A 19931-nucleotide genomic window follows, 5' to 3' on the forward strand; every position below is an offset into this window, starting at 1 on the left:
GCACTGACCCTTATAAACACTCTAAATCTGTATAAGAGGCCCCTGAAGTACCCTATAATCTTTCTCTGTGTGTCAAACGAATGATCTACTTTCCAAACGTTATGGCAATACTATAGATAAGAGGCATTTTAATAACAACAATAAAATTGCCGAAAACTTTGATTACCTTTCAACAAGTTGCTTAAAGTTCATTACAAATGGCATAATCGGAAGTACAAGCTGAACACGTGTCACTTGAAACAATTCAGAAAGTAATATAATTGTATTAGAATGCGTATTATATTATATTTATAAACTGGTAACACTTGATTTAAGACAATTACTTGTCCCTCGTCTCAGCGGGTTCCAGTCATGCTTCTGAAATCATGTGAAGGAGCTGACTAGCTGGTTTAGGTAAGATATGTGGTTCTACCTATGCGTCTGATCCACCGGTGTGGACGGCACCTGAGATATGTTTGTATGTAAGCTTATTTCAGTCCCCCGGCTACTAGGTGAAATCATTCACCCCCTAGGGATTTTGGTAGACTATTACATAATTTGCTTGTTTGCCATTTTTTAAATTGAGATTAAAGAAGTTTTGCTCAATTTTAGACAACTACCCCATAAAAATTCACTTAAATTGAAAAGAAATGAGGGTACTTTCAGACACTGCGTTTTTCATAATGAATTAAATTTTTGTTTAAATACATCAATTGATAGTATGTACATTTAGTTACAAATTGGTTACGTCATTGACATTCACAGTTACTCGACGACGCCAAAATGACGTCATTATGGCGTCAGGCACGTGAAAACGCGCAGAATGAGCAGAAAAAGAATTTTATTGAGATTTTACGAAAATTGGATAACAAAATATGTATTTGTAACGGTTAAGTTTATTTTGTTTTCTTCATTTTGCTTAAATATTTAAAGGGACTATTTACATTCACATTTTGCTATTACTTCTCGAGTATGAACTGTAATAACACATACTAAATCAAGAGCTTCAGATGAGCTTCACTCTTAAGGAAATTATTAGGTAACGCGAAGTCATCGCTGTCACGACTCCAGTCTCAATTTTAAAATTAGCAAACATCTTGCAAAACATACTCTAGACATATAGTTTTCAAAATATAATGATGAACAAAAAATCCCCGTGGGGGTGGGGAAGTGGGGTGGGGGAATGAAGGGGTGTTTATGGTAGCCCGGGGTCTATTATAGTCGCCACCGGTAATGAGGTTTTCCACCGTGCACTGTTTAGATAATCACTATGTGACATGGACTGTGTCGTTGTGACGTAAAGCCTAGACAGACAACGTAAAAATATTTAAAAGTAATGAATAATAATAATAATAATAATAATAACAACAATAATAATAATGATAATAATAATAATAATAATAATAACAATGATAAAATTTAAAATACAATAATGATACAAATGGTAACTATAATACAAATGACGACAACGACAACGGCGATGATGATGATGATAATAATAAAAAAAACAATAATAATGATAATGATAATAAAGCTAATAATAAACAAATAATATTAAAACTATATCAAGTTTTTACACAATGATTAAGACACATGAATAAGAAATAAAAAAAGTAATCCTTAGCTTCATAAACAGTACGTGGTAGTATGCGATGACTTTTATTTATTTCTAGGCAACATCAGAAGCCAAAAGTATGAATGTGGATAAAATAAAAGATTTTTATTATCTGCATACTGCTCCCCCCCCCCCCCACACACACACACACAAACAAACTTTATTTGTGAAAGTACCAGAAAGCGCTTGATTACTTTTTGAAAAGGCAAAACTATTGTAAATATATCTGCATGAATTTCACTTCTTATAATGATTGAAACAGACTAAATAAAAGATAACAATAAATGATATAACAATGAGACCGCTGCTAAGACAATATAACTCAATAATAAGACTTAAAGGTTAATGATTGAAAAATTAAGTAAATAATAAATTAATATTGTTACAGATTATTTGATCTCAACAGACTTTGTTAGTCTAGATGCGATCAGGTATGATCATTTACGACACTATTCGAGGACCGACGGTCAAACACAGCACGTCGCATCGATGTATCGGTGGCTACCGTATTCTGTATACGAACAATTACAAAAAAGTCTATGTTTGCATTTGTTTAAAAATAATTTTATTTCACCAAAGTCATTCTAGTACATGAAAGCAGTTATGTCAGTATGCCAAAAGCAGTCTGTGCGTCAACAGAATTATCTAAAATATAAGACAGAAAATGACAACTTTAAATAGGATTTGCATTTGTACGCCAGACGTAGCTTGCAAAAATTAGACATCTTACAACTTCAAAACATACCAGGTAACCAAAAGTAAAAAAAGATATCATTATAATTTTAAATGCCCCAAAGAGTCATAATTATGAAAACGTGTTGGCTTCGAACAGAGTTCTCCGAATATATATGAGCCGCGCCATTAGAAAACCAACATAGTGAGTTTGCGACCAGCATGGATCCAAGTAATAAAAGAAACAGAATAAAGAAAACATAACAAATCATATAAAATGTGACGATGATTCCACATTTTATATATAGAAACCTTAAACTTTTCACCACTTTTCAGAAGTTACGCCGAAATATTAAAACGTTCGTTTCACTATTTTCATTTTTTAAAATAAATATTCACTTTTAGTTTTTAATAAAAGGTTTATGTAAATGCAGGAAAAAGGTTTCTGGACACAACCAGCCATTTGCGAATTTCGCGTTGGTGTGTCTGGGACTCCGCAAATGTATCAGTCTGAATCTGCAGAAATACGTCAAAATGTTAACATGTACATGTATAAGTCATAAAAGGAAGGATGAGAGGTATTTTTCTATTGAGTTTGTCCGGACGATTTCAGCTATCAAACTGGTTCAAGGGCGTGGTAAATATATGCACGGACTTCTCGTAACTTTTGCCACCAAGCGTGTAGATTCATGAATTTACTAACAGAATCGTAAAACGGAATGCAACTATGTTTTATATCACCGGACAAGTCATCTCCTACAACATGAGAATAAGTGCACATTTGTCACCAAAAAAATAACATGATTTTATTATCTTTCGTCTCTCTATCGTGGTTGTGCCTTTTGGTACAGTATGGTGAAATATATGTATATAAATGTACACATTATAAACCATACCTTTTAAGATATTATGTTATAAAATATTGCTTAAATGACCACTTTTGGGACGACATGCCATATATTTCTGCCTTCAAAAATAACAATTTGCTTATAAAAATAACTTTATTTGATATAACTGACAACTCGTTTTTGTTTTGACAGAACCGCTTTCCTGTACAGTATGAAATAACTTCACGAAAAGCCTTAATCTGAATATCGACTGTCACGTTAGGACATGCATACGGTATGCCGTAAAGAAATGTTTCATTTTGCTCACTGCAGTTGGAAATGTAAACAAACAACATGTCTTTACGTAACCCCGAAATTGGAAAAAGAATTTATAGCCACTTGTAGTTTAGGCTTAAAGTGTTCAAATCTTAAACGGTGCAAAGAAAGTGATTTGAAAGTTTATTAAATGATAAATTTTGAAGAATTAATCGTTGTACACAAGAACGATTTATAGCATTTCAGTACCGTGGATTATTTGCAAAGTCACTTAATCAGCTTACCTTATAATTCACATTCTTTTAATTTTATACGAACATATAGATTCTCGAAGGGCAAAATTATATTTCAGACATGCGCTAACAAACAATTTTTTCGTCTCGGTTAGTGAAACGCTGTTACCATATATATAGCGACACTCGGACTGATTTATCATAAGCAGTGTTCATGGAATGTATACGAGTTTTGCTCTGTTCCCCGAAGTAACTGAGACTTCCGACATGCATAAGATAAGTCAGATAATCTTCATGTAGAACAGACGCCGCTTTCTCACTTCGAACCAAGGACCTCCTTAATGAAAATCATATGATATGCACAATATATTGAGTTAGACGAGCATGTGTGCGCACGTGATGCAGATCTTAATGCATTGTAAACAAGCCGACACAAGAGCAGGAAACATGATTTGGCTTTTTGGATACAATACCTTTTTTTCTAACCGTATTTCAGTGACGTTTGGGTAGGAAGTTAACCTAACTAGAGATTCTGAGCCCGTACAAACATGACCCCATAGCCACATCTGCGCTGTCCCTATTATTACTGTTAAATATAAGGTTTGACCTTTGTGGAAACAGTTCAGCAAGAAGACATCTTGATCCAAAATACAGAGAAACTTAAAACTTAACTAGCAGCACTCCGTAGCCATGAAATATCAGACTTGTGTAAATGCAGTCAACAGCGTTTGGTAAATGTTTGTCTAGAATTGCAAACCTTGCCCATTTTGTTTCTCAGCTACTTGGCCTATAATTCTACAAATGCTATGCAAAATGATAACAGTCCGGTTGAAATGTAGTAAATAAGCATGTTTTTCTCATAATCATTTTTGCTTTAAATCTACTATAATATTGTACCATTTTATACAGACAATGATGATACAATAAGGGTATAGACTAGTATTTCATTATCTCAGACTGTGTTCAAATCATGGTCCAAGTCTTCTTGAAATGATTGAGGCAATCATATATATTGAAATAACACAGTTAAAATAAGCTATGTAGACGAAAATACAGTCGTAAGAAGCTATTCAGACACTGGTTTCACAGTCACATACGTTGTTGACATTCACATGTATACCAACAGCTCCATTTCCGTGACGCAACCACATTCCCGATGATTTTTTTTGTCAGTTCTATTCTGATAAGCAGGATTTGAAGCGAATAAATGTGATATTCGCTTATCGCATTACAGTAAGAGTCAGAAGTCCTCAGATAAACTCAGCAAAAGTTCTAACTCCACACTTTTGAAATATGGTTATTTTTCTTGCTATAGCCATTAACATATAATATCTTTATGTCGTCTGCTATGTACCTACGTATCGTTATTTTAAACAAATACCCTCTCCTTCATTGATTTCAACCGTGCACGTGCATTACGTGCTTTTCATGTTTAAATGTCTACCGGTCGCTCTACACGATCCAAAATATGTGTATATGAAATATGTGTGATCAATATAAAAGTTTCCTGTTTCCACAAGTATGCCCCGGATGGCGTTAGATGAGAAAGGGTGCGCCGTCAGAATGGTCCAGAGTGGCATATCAAACCGAGAGGTACACGCTTATATGAAATTATATTCGAAAACTAGTTGAAACGAAAATAACATTTATGTGCTACCGTGGTGTTCAGAGTCTCCTGAGTTGAACCCCATTGAACACTTGCGGGGTGAACTTAGGCGAAGAGTCAGGAGTCTGAGACCTGTTTCTTTCAATCTCCATGAACTACAAAATGCTGTTGTTAAAAACTTTTCATTTTTGGGGTTGTTCTGTTCAAATTGTTCACGCTTCAATGAATTTGCCATTAATTTCACGCAACTGTTTCATAAATTACTTTTATTAAACATTTGATTTATATAGTGTCCAAATTTTGTTGAAATATGTTCAAAGGTTAGCGATATATATATACAAAATTGTAGGTGTGGAGTTAGAACTTTTGCTGAGTGTATTACACATGAGGTCAAAAATATTGGTGTTTTTGTTGATTTCGTACTTTTTGTGATAATAGGGTCGAATCATAAATAACAAACAAGATATTTCACACATATGACGGTTTTTCATATTTTTGTCGGAAAACGTTTGCTTTCTTTCCGAGAACATTTGTAATTGTGTTATACTAAGCAAAAACATGAGTTGACATACCTTAATTTCTTATCTCATTTTATAATTCACATTGTATCATTGTATTAGCACATAGTTTTCCGATTTTCTTTACAGAACGGACATAATCTTTCAGGAACAAGCAGTCTTTCATATTCGCCGGTCCCAGTACGAAATGGTATCACAACACACCTAATATAGCTTTCTTGTTCAATTTCTACTTAAAGTAACATGTAGGTAACTAACTGATTTCCTCCTCGGTTACTAAGTCAAATATAGGGGAATCCGCTGTATTTTTCCACCGTTTATAATAATCATTTATTCTATACCTATTTTATCTATCCAATCGCGAACATTCATTTGCAACATGTGAACGTACAATATATTACGGTATTTGGATGCACGTGCGTACAAAATTACTGTATTTTCTGTATTTGGACGCACGCGCGTACAAAAAATCCTGTATTTTCTGTATTTGGACGGTTCAACAGTCCCATGTTAAACATACGATAAAGCCCGAAACGCGTGAAAATGTTCCGAATGTAAATCGGATGAAGTAGGCGCTCTATGTACAGGGTTTGATTATGCGTCTTGAAATCTGGATTTAATTTGAGTTTTTTGTTTGTTTACAATACACAAGAACCATTCAAGGGATAACAATGCTATCTGATTTAGATATTAAAACGTTCGTGAATAATCAAAAACTTAAAAATACAGTAAAAAGGATCATCAGATGTTGGAATATTTGAAAAGTCGCTTAAAGAAGCCGTTCCGGAAACAAAATGGAGAAGATTATGAATGGCAACGGACGGGCGGTCAGCATCCAAAACATGTCTGCTCTATAATTCAGTTTAGGTCGGATCTTCACCAAACTTGCTGACAATGTTTGTAGGCATTACATCTCGGCCAATTTCGATAACCAGCCAAATTGTACCAGGCACTCTTATAGTCCTTGAATTACTCGAAAAACGGGGAATTTAGCCTTGTCCGCTTTTTTAAGTCGAATAGTTTTCATCCGTTCTTCACCAAACTTGCTGACAATGTTTGTTGGCATATAATATCTCAGCCAAGTATTATTACCATCCAAATCGCCAAATGGCTGTTGTAGGGAGGTTGCACCAATATTCTTTTTAACGATGATACGCAGAAAAAACAACATTCAATGAATTACGTATATTACGTATGAAGTGAAATAAATATAGAATAAAAAGGTTATTTAAAGTCTAACATTGTTCTGTATAATATATATTTGCACTCATACCAAGCTGGGAAAAACTAGAAAAGGCAGGAATACAATATTCAGTGAAACATTTTTTAATTTAAACTATTATTATAGTAAGATAAAATAGATATAGAATAAAAAGGTTATTTAACATTGTACTGTATAATACGAGATATATTTGGACTCGTACCCAGCTGAGAAAACCATATTGGACGAGCCTAGCGGCTCATGGTTTTCTCAGCTGGGTACGAGTCCAAATATTTATAGGTTATTAGCTTTGTATCGGGAAATATGCACTCGTTCTTCAGCGGAAATATTGCGCGACTTTAGGAGCGCAATATTCTTCCGCTGAAGAACGAGTGCATATTTCCCGGTGCAAAGATAATAACCTTTTTATTACATACGCATCTACACGTATAAATATAATGAAAATATCATAAATTTGTTCAATAGCCTGAATAGGAATGACAATACTGAACTAAATAGAAAAAATTGTGCAACAACACACACTGAATTACGTCACGCACCCGATATGAAATTCAGGTGTCAGTGTATGGAAAAATATTGACGTTTCCGGTACCAGTGTAACTTAACGGGGAATAAAAACGAGTATGTAATAAATCTCCGTATTGTACTGAATAATGTTAAATAACCTAATATTATACTAGTCGTTGTAAATTTGACCTACAAATACAGTTTTCGACATTAACAATATGATGATAAAACATATCTTCACATTCTGTTGTTAAAAATATTCTCTAACTCTAAAATACCAGTTCTAGATTTGACCATAACAAAACAGAAATATTTGATGGTTTGTTTTTTCTATAAACATCTTACACAATATAAATCAGTAACTATTGCGTAGTATAAACGAGTGTCATATGGCATTATTTCTAAAATTTCAAATTTGGCAGTTAAAAGTCCTAGAGCTGTACTTACTGCCTTATTAAATGAGTTCCACATCTAGTTACCTAATTCGAAAATAGGTGCACCACAAGACTAGACACACATATTCATTTATCAAACAGTTGTAAACATAGAGTATCACATTAAAAAAATAAATTCTGTAACCGCAATATTACGTGGTCTAAAATACACAATAACACTTGTTTTAGGATTAGCACCAATCTGATTTAAAAAGTGTATTTAAAACTGACTATAGATCCTGTTTATTTTCATCAATTAGAGTAGTTCAGCACGTTCGAATAATTTTGTTTTCTACTATGTATATTTTTAGCTAACCCTGTTTTTTTTTTAATTTAAGAATATACCTAGAAAATTCGATAAATAAAAAAATAGGGTTGTGTGTTTAAAGTTTTGCCAGACTGTTTGCAAAATTTAGATCTCGCACAAGTTTTCATTTTTTCTTGGTGTTTATGTGCACATCACAATATTATTCTTTTTTAATAGAAAGTTTTTACAATGTAGATTTTAATAAAACTTCTGACAGTCGTAAATAAACGTACGGTATTTTGCTTTCTTAATGAATTTGCTCACGGTTTGTCATAATTCATAAAACGATTTTAATTTCCCTATACCGAGTCCAGGCTTTCTTCTACGTTATCCGGATAAATGACGTTAGTCATTACTTCCGGCTTAACAAACGGTGCAGAACTACCTTAAAACTATATCATCATAAATTATACGTACTTTTTCATTACAGCTAATATTAATGCCAAGATCTAGAGTTTTGAGCTTAACAGCGAGATCATTTACAAAGAAAAAAAAACTACAAAAGAAAAAAACCCAACTTAAGACAGGCGATGTACCCTCAACCTTGTCCTATCCTACAACAGTCGAAATTTCAAACCGATCTGTCTGAAAACCATTTACCTTAATACATGAAGAAGTGCAAACTTAAAAGGATGTTACGGCATTATATTTTTTACCACCAATATAAAAATACAATTCGGTTTCCGACAAAGAATATCTCTTTGTAAGCAATGGCCTACTTTCTGAAAATCAGTATACAATAATATTACAATACAATAACTTTATTCAGCATGAAACCTTTTACGAAAGAACATGGTTTATAGAAGAACATATAAACATAAATAAATTCTGTAAATTATTTTCATCCCTAATCAATAAGGTTTGTTAGGGGTGAACAAAGATCAGCTGAGCATCTTGCTGAAGTAGGCGGCCTAGCAGCCTGAAGTTTGCAGTCTAGAGGCCTTGCCGGCAGACTCGTGTATTTATTGTTATGATAATTTAGAAAATACAATATCTATAAAAAGCTCATTCTCATCCCAAGACGAACTAGGAAACCATGGTAGACCTGTGGTATGCGAGAATATAAATACCTATGAATACAAACTTTAATACTCAGTAAAGCACCATAAACAATGTTGCGTAACTCTGACGATATGCAAAACAGCTTATTATAGACTTACTACAAAGAAATTAGTTTATTTTAACCAATCAAAATACTTGAACTGCGTATTGGTATTGAACTACCAATTAAAGGGTAATTGTCCTTTGGTAACCTCTACTAAAATGGTTAAAAATTGTCATGTTCGTCAAATAGATAAAAAGAACGTGGCTGCTGGATGGGGTTGGAGGAAGAGATAATTTATTGGTGGGGGTGGGGAAGGGGACTGTATAGCTGTATGGAAAACATTGGAAACCGTCTACTCTGTTCGAGCTGTGGAACTCCGGTGAGTGATATAGCGCAATCATCACCTTCTTGCTTATACTGACCTTGATTTTGTCATATTGGCTCAGTTGAGTTTTGTTTTGGCCTAGTCAGGTCCATATGATATAGTTGAATAATATAATTCTGTTAGCGAAGTTTAGCCTAGGACTACATATCAATAAACCAATTGTATATGCTACTGTAATACTAGTAACTATATGTATCAATTTGTTGTCGGTTAGTTTTTGAAATTGTTCCCTGGTAAAGGGAGAATAATCTTTAAATTATTTAACATTAATATCAATATTATTATGCCGCTTTTGCAGTAATTCAATTTCTACTGTAACTCTACTGTCAATTTCTGTTCATATTTTCTCAATTTAACGAAATATTAAAATAGGTAATGTTTTAAGGTAGCCAGCAGCTTTTACAGTTTTTATTAAGGCTTTCCACGGTCAGGGTGGTGAACCAACGTAACTTTTGGATACCGTTCATACGTAGAAAATGTCCCATTCAGGTAACACTTTGTCTACATTTTCCATATAACTTGACGGATTTTCGTAAGATAAAGAGGTCTGTAATCATTTCTCGGTACTTTTACCAAACACTTCGCCCAACTGCGAACTTTTGTACGTTATCTAAACGGTTATATTAGTCCACGAAAGCAATTGGCGAAGTGTTTGAGAAAAAGTACTGAGAATTCAGTGATGGTAATTCAATGTGTGGAAGAAAACGCTCATTTTATTGTCTTCGGCGCACTTTATTTTATGAAAATCCACCAAGTAATAAGGAAAATATAGGCAAAATGTTACCTGAATCGAGACGTTTTCTCCGTTTGTACGGTATTCAAACGTCATGTTGGTTTTCAACCCCGATGTTGCTTGTTTTGAAACCTGCAGAAAGAAAACCCAATAGATTCACATCGAATAATTGCTTTGGTCGCACTGCTGAGAAATAGCTAAGGCTGGACTAGCTTTAAGTGCTATTCTTAAGAAGATACTATATATACATACGAGTTATTCTGATAGTGACCTTATAAACCATTTCGCTTGGTGGTTTTGGATCCAAAAATCTGTATGTGAAAATGATACAACCAAGGGATAGTTTTATAATACTGAAATTTAAAAATGTATTAAGACAAGGAATTGATAAGCTTATACTTATAGTATATTGACAGTGCTACTGATAACATAAAATCTGATAACATACAATGAAAAGAGGGCTGATGATCATTTAAAAACAATTTTGCATTGGGACCCTTAATCATAAATTTAGTGTCTGCAGGAGTTACATGTACAACTGTATTCTACACTTCTTACACTATACATTTACACTTTGATCCAAGAAGTGACAAAGAATGGAATCTGTTAGCTTCCGAGTCCAAATTGGGATGGTAGGAACCTGAATTTTACTCCAAGCATGTAGCCATGAGACATAATTAATGTATGCTAAGGTATGTTATAATTTCTGAAAGCACAACGTATTTGTAGACAAAATACAAAATATTGAACGGACAGTTGACTTTTTGGACAAATAAAGTAATTTCTATACAAAGAATCGGGGTGATTTTCACTGTCAGAATACACATAACTTTTAATTATAACAGCATTCCGCTTAAGGTGGTGCTAGATGGCATCAGGGGCGTTGCGCGTTTCATTTCCTGACATGAGCAGATTCAATGAAACCGAGTCTCCTATTGTTTTGCTTTGTTCCGTTCTCTGCCCCAGAAAGGATATTCTCACAGGTTTTACTCTGTGCAAAAGGGAAAAGACAGGAATGTCAAATTATCTTTCAGTTTTTTAAAGAAATAACAAACAAGAAATATCTTTAAAAATGATGGTCGGCGAATTGTAATAAGGAAAGAAGTTTATGAATTTTTCATTTAACATTCATCTTTCATCTAACATTTTTCAAATTGCAAAACTTAACACCGCACTTTAACAATTTAAATGGTTCTCTTTTAATTTTTCGCAAAGGTTTCGTAGGGTTGCAATTTTGTTTCGTTTATCCTTAGACGAATAATTACAGCAGTAGTTTGATGAAGATTCATGAAGCGGTTCATGAGAAGAGGTCATTAAACGTGTTTATATTTTTAGCTAAATTGGTCCCTATCCCCATTTGTAACAAAATAGCAAGAGACCTTACGATATTGTTACACATCGAGTTTGATAAAAATCCATTACATTTTAGTGGTTAATGCGAAGAAAGGCATATCTACTTTTAGCTATAGTGGTCCCTAATAGGGCCCAAGTTCCTATATAAATAAATTTGGAAGAGGACCTTATAATGATGCTCCAGACCAAGTATGACAAAGATCCACCAAGCTGTTCATGAGACGCTGTATAAAGGCATTTCTTGCATACCAGACGGGGATTTCCGGTATTTTTACCGGTGCTGGAAAAATCCATCTTACACCCCGGAAAAACGGAATAAAAATCCAATACCTTGACAGTTCCTCTTTGTTCCTGATAGAATATTTCTCGATTCAAAACACATTATTGTATCAAAAATTCATAACGTTACGCTGGAACTGATAAAACAAAACCGGAACTAAAGTCTGTCCAACCTATCTGGTTAACATCATTTTTAAAATTATGATATGCGTTATGATGCCCTAAAATATGTTTATATATAGCGCAGATCCATATCTCTAGGCACTTTTTTCATTTTTCCAAAAAAAATTTTTTTGAAGTTGATATGTTCAATTTTGTATTTTTCTCCATAGACCGTAATGCTAAATGACGTCGCGTCGCTTCTTGTATATAAACAATATGGCGGCGCCCTATAATACTTTTTTTAGGGGACAACTCAAAATTATCGACGTATAAATGTATTAGAAAATAAAACTCGGGCCGAGTTCACACTGTATTGCTAAAAAAAGTCTCACTGTTGTTTTATAAATTCCAATAAATGTTATAAATAAAAGATGATACGGGGAACAATTGGCATGTTTAACTTCCAGTGTTACAGAGTAATTTAAACATATTTTTGATGTTTGAGTATTAATCGTTAGTAGATCAAAATGTTTATAAGAGCTTCCCTAAATTTGGGTCGATTTTAATATTAGTGTTGCCCGTAAAGCAGAAAAAGGTAGAATATTTTACCCTTTCTCATGCCCAGCTTAATTTTCCCTCGTGCGTATCTGGGTCGCCAGCATTTGCGTTATGAATTGTTTTTATTTTTTTTTAAATACTTAAATATAACTTGCCTACCTGCATATTAAAAAACAAAACAAAAAAAAAACAAAAAAAAAAAAAAAAAACAACAAAAAAACAAAAGGACATATCTTAGATGATGTCGCTTTGAACATTCTCATGAATAGAATACGGACAAGATTCCCGATTCCCGGGATAAACCAATTGACATAGCGGAAGAAACACTGGTATTTATACACGGGTACTAAACAGTGCCTGCGGTACTGACTGTGCCGACGAGGATTGAAGGCACTTCGCTTCCTGTACCGCAGGTACTTCGTCAATGTTTACAAAACGAGCGAGATCGGTGAGTGATTTTTGTCATTTTTGTCATTTTGTTACTGCATGGAGTATTTTTTCAAAAATCGGGGAATGTAGCGGGGTGTAGATGTATCTTATCTACATATCCATGCTAAAATTTGTGGCAAATGATCAATTTCCTAGAAACGTAAGGACAAATAAGTTGAGATTGAAACGTGATTTTTTCACATCAGTGACTGTTTAGACTCGATTTCTTTTCGCTGACCCAAACGATGTCGTCTCTGCCGTCGTAAATTATATTTATAAATGACATGTGATCTGCTAAAACATAAAATATGTCCAGAAAATTCCGAATTTGAACGTTATGCCACTTTTGGAAAAGTGCCGCAGGCATTTTGACGATGCCGCAGCCCCTTCGAGGTGCCGCAGGCACTTTCAGAAAGTATCGGGACATAAATTTGGCCGAAACTAGACAAACAGACAAATGGAAGAACAGAGAAACAACATTTCCTTCAAGAAAACGAAAAGAAAAACGGGTGTGGAATAGTATGCAGTGGAATGCAAGTCAACTGGAGTCAGGTACCCTCATATTGTCGCATTTCAGAAAGTGATCCGCAGAACAAAAACCCTACTTTCGTTTTCACGTAAAACAACTCGAAAACAAGCGAATATTAGCATGAAAAGTGTCCTATTTTATGTAAAATTAATTCCACGAGTGGAATGATGCCCATTTGGCTCCCGATTTATGCGAAAATGCGCGAAGAATAGAAAACTTAAGATCTATTTATTAGGGACTTCTTTCGACTACACCTACACCACGGAAGCACATTTTTGACCAGATTACTGCATTATAACCTCTGCCACGAGATAGGTAGGTAGCTGTCAGGATACTTCAAGAAATTATCGTGATAAAGCGAAGTTTTCTAATAAGAGTCTCAATAGTCAGAAGTTTCCTGTAAATATTATTGCGATGATTCACATTATAATCTCGATACCATTTGTGTAAGAGCCCATTGTGGACAGCTGACATTTACAAGCTAGACAGTTATTACGGTATAAAATCAGAAACTATATCTATGTTTGTGAAATTTTCTGTAGTTATTTTAATAGCCTAACGTTTCCTGGAAATATTTAGTATATATCTACAAAAAAAAAATATTTTAAAAATGTTTTCAGAAAAAAGGAGAACTTAATAAGTATAGCTCATAAACGATCAAACGGGAGAAATTTCCAATTTTAATAGTTTTTACATGTACGTAAAAACCTATTTTATTCCCAGCAAACAAAACTTTAAAAAAAAAACAACAACAACAACAAATCGAGCAGCACAGGGTTTTTATTCTGCGGACCGCTTTCTGAAATGCGGCAATATGAGGGTACCTGACTTCAGTTGACTTGCATTCCACTACATACTATACAACACCCATTTTTCTTTTCGTTTTCTTGAAGGAAATGTTGTTTCTCTGTTCTTCCATCTGTCTAGTTTCGGCCAAATTTATGTCCCGATACTTTCTGAAAGTGCCTGCGGCACCTCGAAGGGGCTGCGGCATCGTCAAAATGCCTGCGGCACTTTTCCAAAAGTGGCATAACGTTCAAATTCGGAATTTTCTGGACATATTTTATGTTTTAGCAGATCACATGTCATTTATAAATATAATTTACGACGGCAGAGACGACATCGTTTGGGTCAGCGAAAAGAAATCGAGTCTAAACAGTCACTGATGTGAAAAAATCACGTTTCAATCTCAACTTATTTGTCCTTACGTTTCTAGGAAATTGATCATTTGCCACAAATTTTAGCATGGATATGTAGATAAGATACATCTACACCCCGCTACATTCCCCGATTTTTGAAAAAATACTCCATGCAGTAACAAAATGACAAAAATGACAAAAATCACTCACCGATCTCGCTCGTTTTGTAAACATTGACGAAGTACCTGCGGTACAGGAAGCGAAGTGCCTTCAATCCTCGTCGGCACAGTCAGTACCGCAGGCACTGTTTAGTACCCGTGTTATAGTCCCGAATTAAATAGCGGATATCAGTTACTTGATATTTTATTATGAAGTTTGTCTTGATAACTTTGTCATTTAATCTTTTTTTTATAAAATTCTAAAATAAATACTGAATACACAAATCGTCGGCCGGCGTCAAAAATCTCGTTTCTTAACTTTTAGGATATATTTTAGAAATGACAACACGTGCTTTAAGTAAAATAGCACTATCGGTTAGGCCTGTACTTAAATTATCGCACATATACGAGATTTTAGCACGACATAATCGTAATAAATTGAAATGTACGTGAAAAAAAACTGATATCTTAACGTCTGTTTTGAATTAAGATTTAAAAGTTGTCATTACGTCATTTTTGCAGAACTTTCATTAGCTAATTTTTTAGTAACTACGATAAATTGGTTTATTTTCGGGATGTAATATATGAATATGTAAGTCAAGGTAGCCGGCTTTGATAAACTGTATTATAAAGGATCATTATTTTAGTTAAATAAATTACATTTCTTGTGATTAATTATTTAGGGTCTTTTCGTGATTTACCTATTTATTTCGCCGTATTTACTCGTTCATATCATATCGGCCGATATTTTGTTTAGTTGTCAACAAATGATCAGAGTATCTTTATCGTCATCGGCATGTTTATAGCTTCCTTAAATAAAGTCTTTAATAAAGTTTTGTAGTTTGTTACATGTTGAAAATCATTTTTGTTAGAAGATGTCAATTATCGGCGATCATTTAGAATTAGGTCTTTTGATATGTAATTATCTTTCACAATACAATTGCCTTAGAATAAAGTGTTCATCATTTTGTTCAAACAAACAATAAGAACCAACCAAGCTAAGACTATTGACTTATGTTCATGTATGATATGTAGATATAGAGAGATAAAACACGGATTACATTTGTACCACTGTATGTGTAATGTTGGTTCTTAAATGTGACTTTAGATACATATGTTTTATAGTTCTATTCAGTCTATAATTCATGAAGGTCGAAATATCTACCCAAAAAAATTCATATTAATGCATGTACAAAAATTATCCTTCGTATTCAAACGAACCCGATTACGTTCAACCTCGTAAACCTGTTTGCATGGGTATCAGGAAGGCGATACACGATGTTGAAAGTTGAGACTTTGATGATGAAAAGCCGAACCTACAATGATGAAAAGTCGAAAGTATGATGGTGAAAACTGGAAACTACGATGATGAAAACTCGAAACTACGATAGTGGAAAGTCGAAACTAAGATGCTAAAAAGTCGAAACCGCGAAACCACGATGGTGAAAATACGAAATGATTTCGACTTTCAGCATCATAGTTTCGTGGTTTCGACTTTTAAACATCGTAGTCTCGTTCTTACGTTGCTTCGAGCTCACATACGTTACGAGGCGATGGCACTACCGGAACACCGTGCGTAGACATCATGCGCGGATCCAGCCGTTTTTCTCAAGTGGTGTTCCGACCGAACCCTTACCATGGCAAGCATGTGTCTGTTTATATTTAATAATTTGAGGTTATTTATGTGGATGTTAGCCGTTTAAAAATAAAGAGTTGCTGAACAGGCTAAAAGAGGAAATAGCGGGGCATACTCCCCCTGAATTTTTTTAAATTCAGCGCTTCATTTCCTGCATTCTGGGACGTTTTAGAAGCATTTAATAACATCTTTTCCATTGCCATTGTATATACAATATACCCCTTATTTTCACATTTGTATGAGCTCACCTGTTAAATTAAAAGGTAGAATTATTCGTATCTTTGAGATAATTAACATAAATATGAATTAGCGCTCTACCTGAAGCAGCCTCATACACTTTGAAAGCGGTCCCTAATGTTGCCTTTTCGAAAAATCATTTTCTTTCCTTCTTCTCTTCTTTCCTTTTTTAGGATTTTCCAAGGGGTCCGGACTACCGGACCCTCCCCCTCTGGACCCGCGCATGGTTATGCTTACCTTATGTTTAAATGATGTAGATCTACATTCTAAATCGATCTGGCTCTATAGCATTTGACCCGCGATTCACGCTTTGAACGTTGGCAGGCGCGTAGCTGGCTTTTCGTCCTGAACAAAAGTGTGTGCATAAAAAAATCTGAACCACGGGAAGACGTAGCCATATACCTTTGCTTTTTATCGTTAAATTTGTTTTATCAGTTGTCACAAGTTCAAACGAAGATGGAATGCAGACGGAGAACTTTGCTTGAATATAGCTTTAAGTCACGATCTAGTATCTCAGATGTGAAGCCGTTGATCCCATCTCATTTGTAAATACACTTTATGTGTTTTGTTTTTTTCATCACGTTTCCTTAAAAACACTTTCGATTTCGCTAATGCACGGGATCCCTCTCAGTCGGCGAAATTTTGCCTCTTTGCCTCACAGGATCTCTCTTAACTCCCTTCAACCGGCACGGGAACCCTCTCTGACACACTTTTCTATCAGCACCGGCGCCCTCTCAGTTTAACTTTAATGTTAGAATTATGAGATTGTATTCATATTTTTTAAAAGTTGCACAATAATGCAGACTTACAAGTGTGGCCCCTCTTTGTATCAAATCAAATTATACAAATTCTAGTTTAGTGATTTAAGTATCATTCTAATATTTTTAACATTTTCTTTTTATAAACAAAGAAGGATTTTACCGTGTAGTGTTTTGCCGATTAAAACATGTTTCACAAAATGACCTACTTTTGGTAATGCGTCCATTTACGCCTAAAAAGGATTCCAGATTGAAATCCCTTCAATGGAAATAGATTTTAGTTTTGCGTGCTTTGTGGGCAAATAAAACTTTGTTTTCGTTCATATGCGTCGTAATTAGGCCCTAATCATCTCTCTTATCTCATTGGTCAGGATAAGGCGGACCCGATGATGCCATTTTCAAATTTGGTGCCAAAATATTTAGTGCTGGGTTAAAAAGCGCTTATAAAATGTTAACTACAAGCTGCAAGCAATGTCTATTTTCCGACATTAACAAAGTTACAGGGCGATATTTTGCGGGGCCGTGGTATACGAGCGAGATAATAGTTAAACTACTGGTATCTGTTTTTATGGAAATAAAATTAATAAGCTCTAATTACATGTTCAATACGGATTTTTAGATTATCATAAGCTCCTATAGCCTTACCCCCCTTACCATTCCATTTTTATTGCATATTTAGCATTTTCATTTTTCGTTTTCTCGGATATCTGCAGGCCCAGGCCTGTAGTGCCTTATAGAAGCTACGCCACTGGTTGAACAGTAAGGCAAGTCTACTGTGACGTCATTCAGTTTTATGTCATTTGTGATGTCACTTTCAAATCGGACGCGATAGAAAAGTGTAGTGTGTTTTCAAAGCAGTAGTTTTATGGAAATTAATTTTGAAAAGGGAGATATCCTGTTGTGTCCCCATTTCGTGACCTTTAGCTTCCATTTTTGCGCATGCGCAGTACAGCTGACAAGTACTTGTTACTTTAATTACACCAAACAACAGATAAACTATTAACTGAAGTCAACAAACCCTAAAAACCCTGTAAACTGCAGCATTTACAAAAAATTCACATACCTGATTTGTATACATGCAGTGATCTGTTTCTCCTAGAAGCTGTCTCCTCAATTCGTGACCTTTGATTGGCTGCTCATTTGGGTCAAGGTTGTTATGGTGAATACTAATTTACAGTTCAATTCCATTAATGTAATCCCTTTTCTATCAAGTTATGTGATTTCATATCCTATTATTGCCAGTTACTCAACAGTTTTGGTGACTTCATGAAGACTAGTGTAAAAATTTAGAGCATAAAAATAACAAAAAAATCAGGAAACGTAACCCCAACTGTTAATGGTAAAAGTATGTTCAAATTCTAACTGTTTATAAACATTTACAGTGTTAAAATTTAGAGTTCATATTTTTTAAGTTATCTGTTTCACATTTTATTGCAATTTGGGAAAGTAACTATCAATATTTTTTTTTCAAACCAACCAATCACAATGCAGTCATAAAATGATGTTAATTGGACGTTAATTGAGCCTGGAATTTAAAAAATAGACATGTTGCCCAGTGATGGAATAGTAGTAGTGAACGTAACTGTAAATTCAGTTCTGTGTACAAAATTTTCAAGAGCGCCTCCATGATACTGATGGCGTCTGCTAGATGGTGAAAAATAGCTGGATTTATGCAAATTTAAGGTTTATAATGGAAATTTCGGAGAAATTTAGGAAAAGTTTTTAAAGTTAATCATTCTTTTAAACATTTTTAAATGCTTTTCCCACATTTTTCTTGGTATTTAAAGTCAGCAATGCATGAGCAAAAACATGGTATAAAATTCATATGTCATACAGTTCAGCACGTGTTTAAAATCGGAAAAATAGTGACGTCACGAATTGAGGAGAGGGCACGAATTGGGGAAACACAAGGATATATCGAGGATTATGGATAATTCTTTGAAATACATTCAATGGGAAGGAAGGATTTTTAAATCGTAGAATACAGGTTATTTTTTGAGCCATGCGTATGAAAAATGGTGTAATCAACGCATTGTTTCATATGTATGGTGCAACTGGTGCCTGAATATCATCTAGAGTGCCACTGACTGAGTGTAGTTGTTCGACATAGAACAAAAATGAAGTTGTAGGCCTATTCCGATTGAACGGTGGAAAAATAAATGGGGAATTGATAATTTGTAAATCGGGCCTTGGGATACAGCATACAGTTAACTTGGAATTTGCAAGTTGCATGTGAGTAAATTTGTCTTCCTTGCATTTGAAATTTGTTTTGAATATACGAACTGTTCAATCTGTTGATCTTTCAAGGTATTTCAGTACAAAACGACGATTATTCATTTTTAAATCCATTTTGAGTTGCTTCCCAAGTAATTCACGTGAACTTTCATGTTCTCC

The sequence above is a fragment of the Mercenaria mercenaria genome, chromosome 17 (assembly GCF_021730395.1).
Source record: "Mercenaria mercenaria strain notata chromosome 17, MADL_Memer_1, whole genome shotgun sequence".
NCBI lineage: Eukaryota > Metazoa > Mollusca > Bivalvia > Venerida > Veneridae > Mercenaria > Mercenaria mercenaria.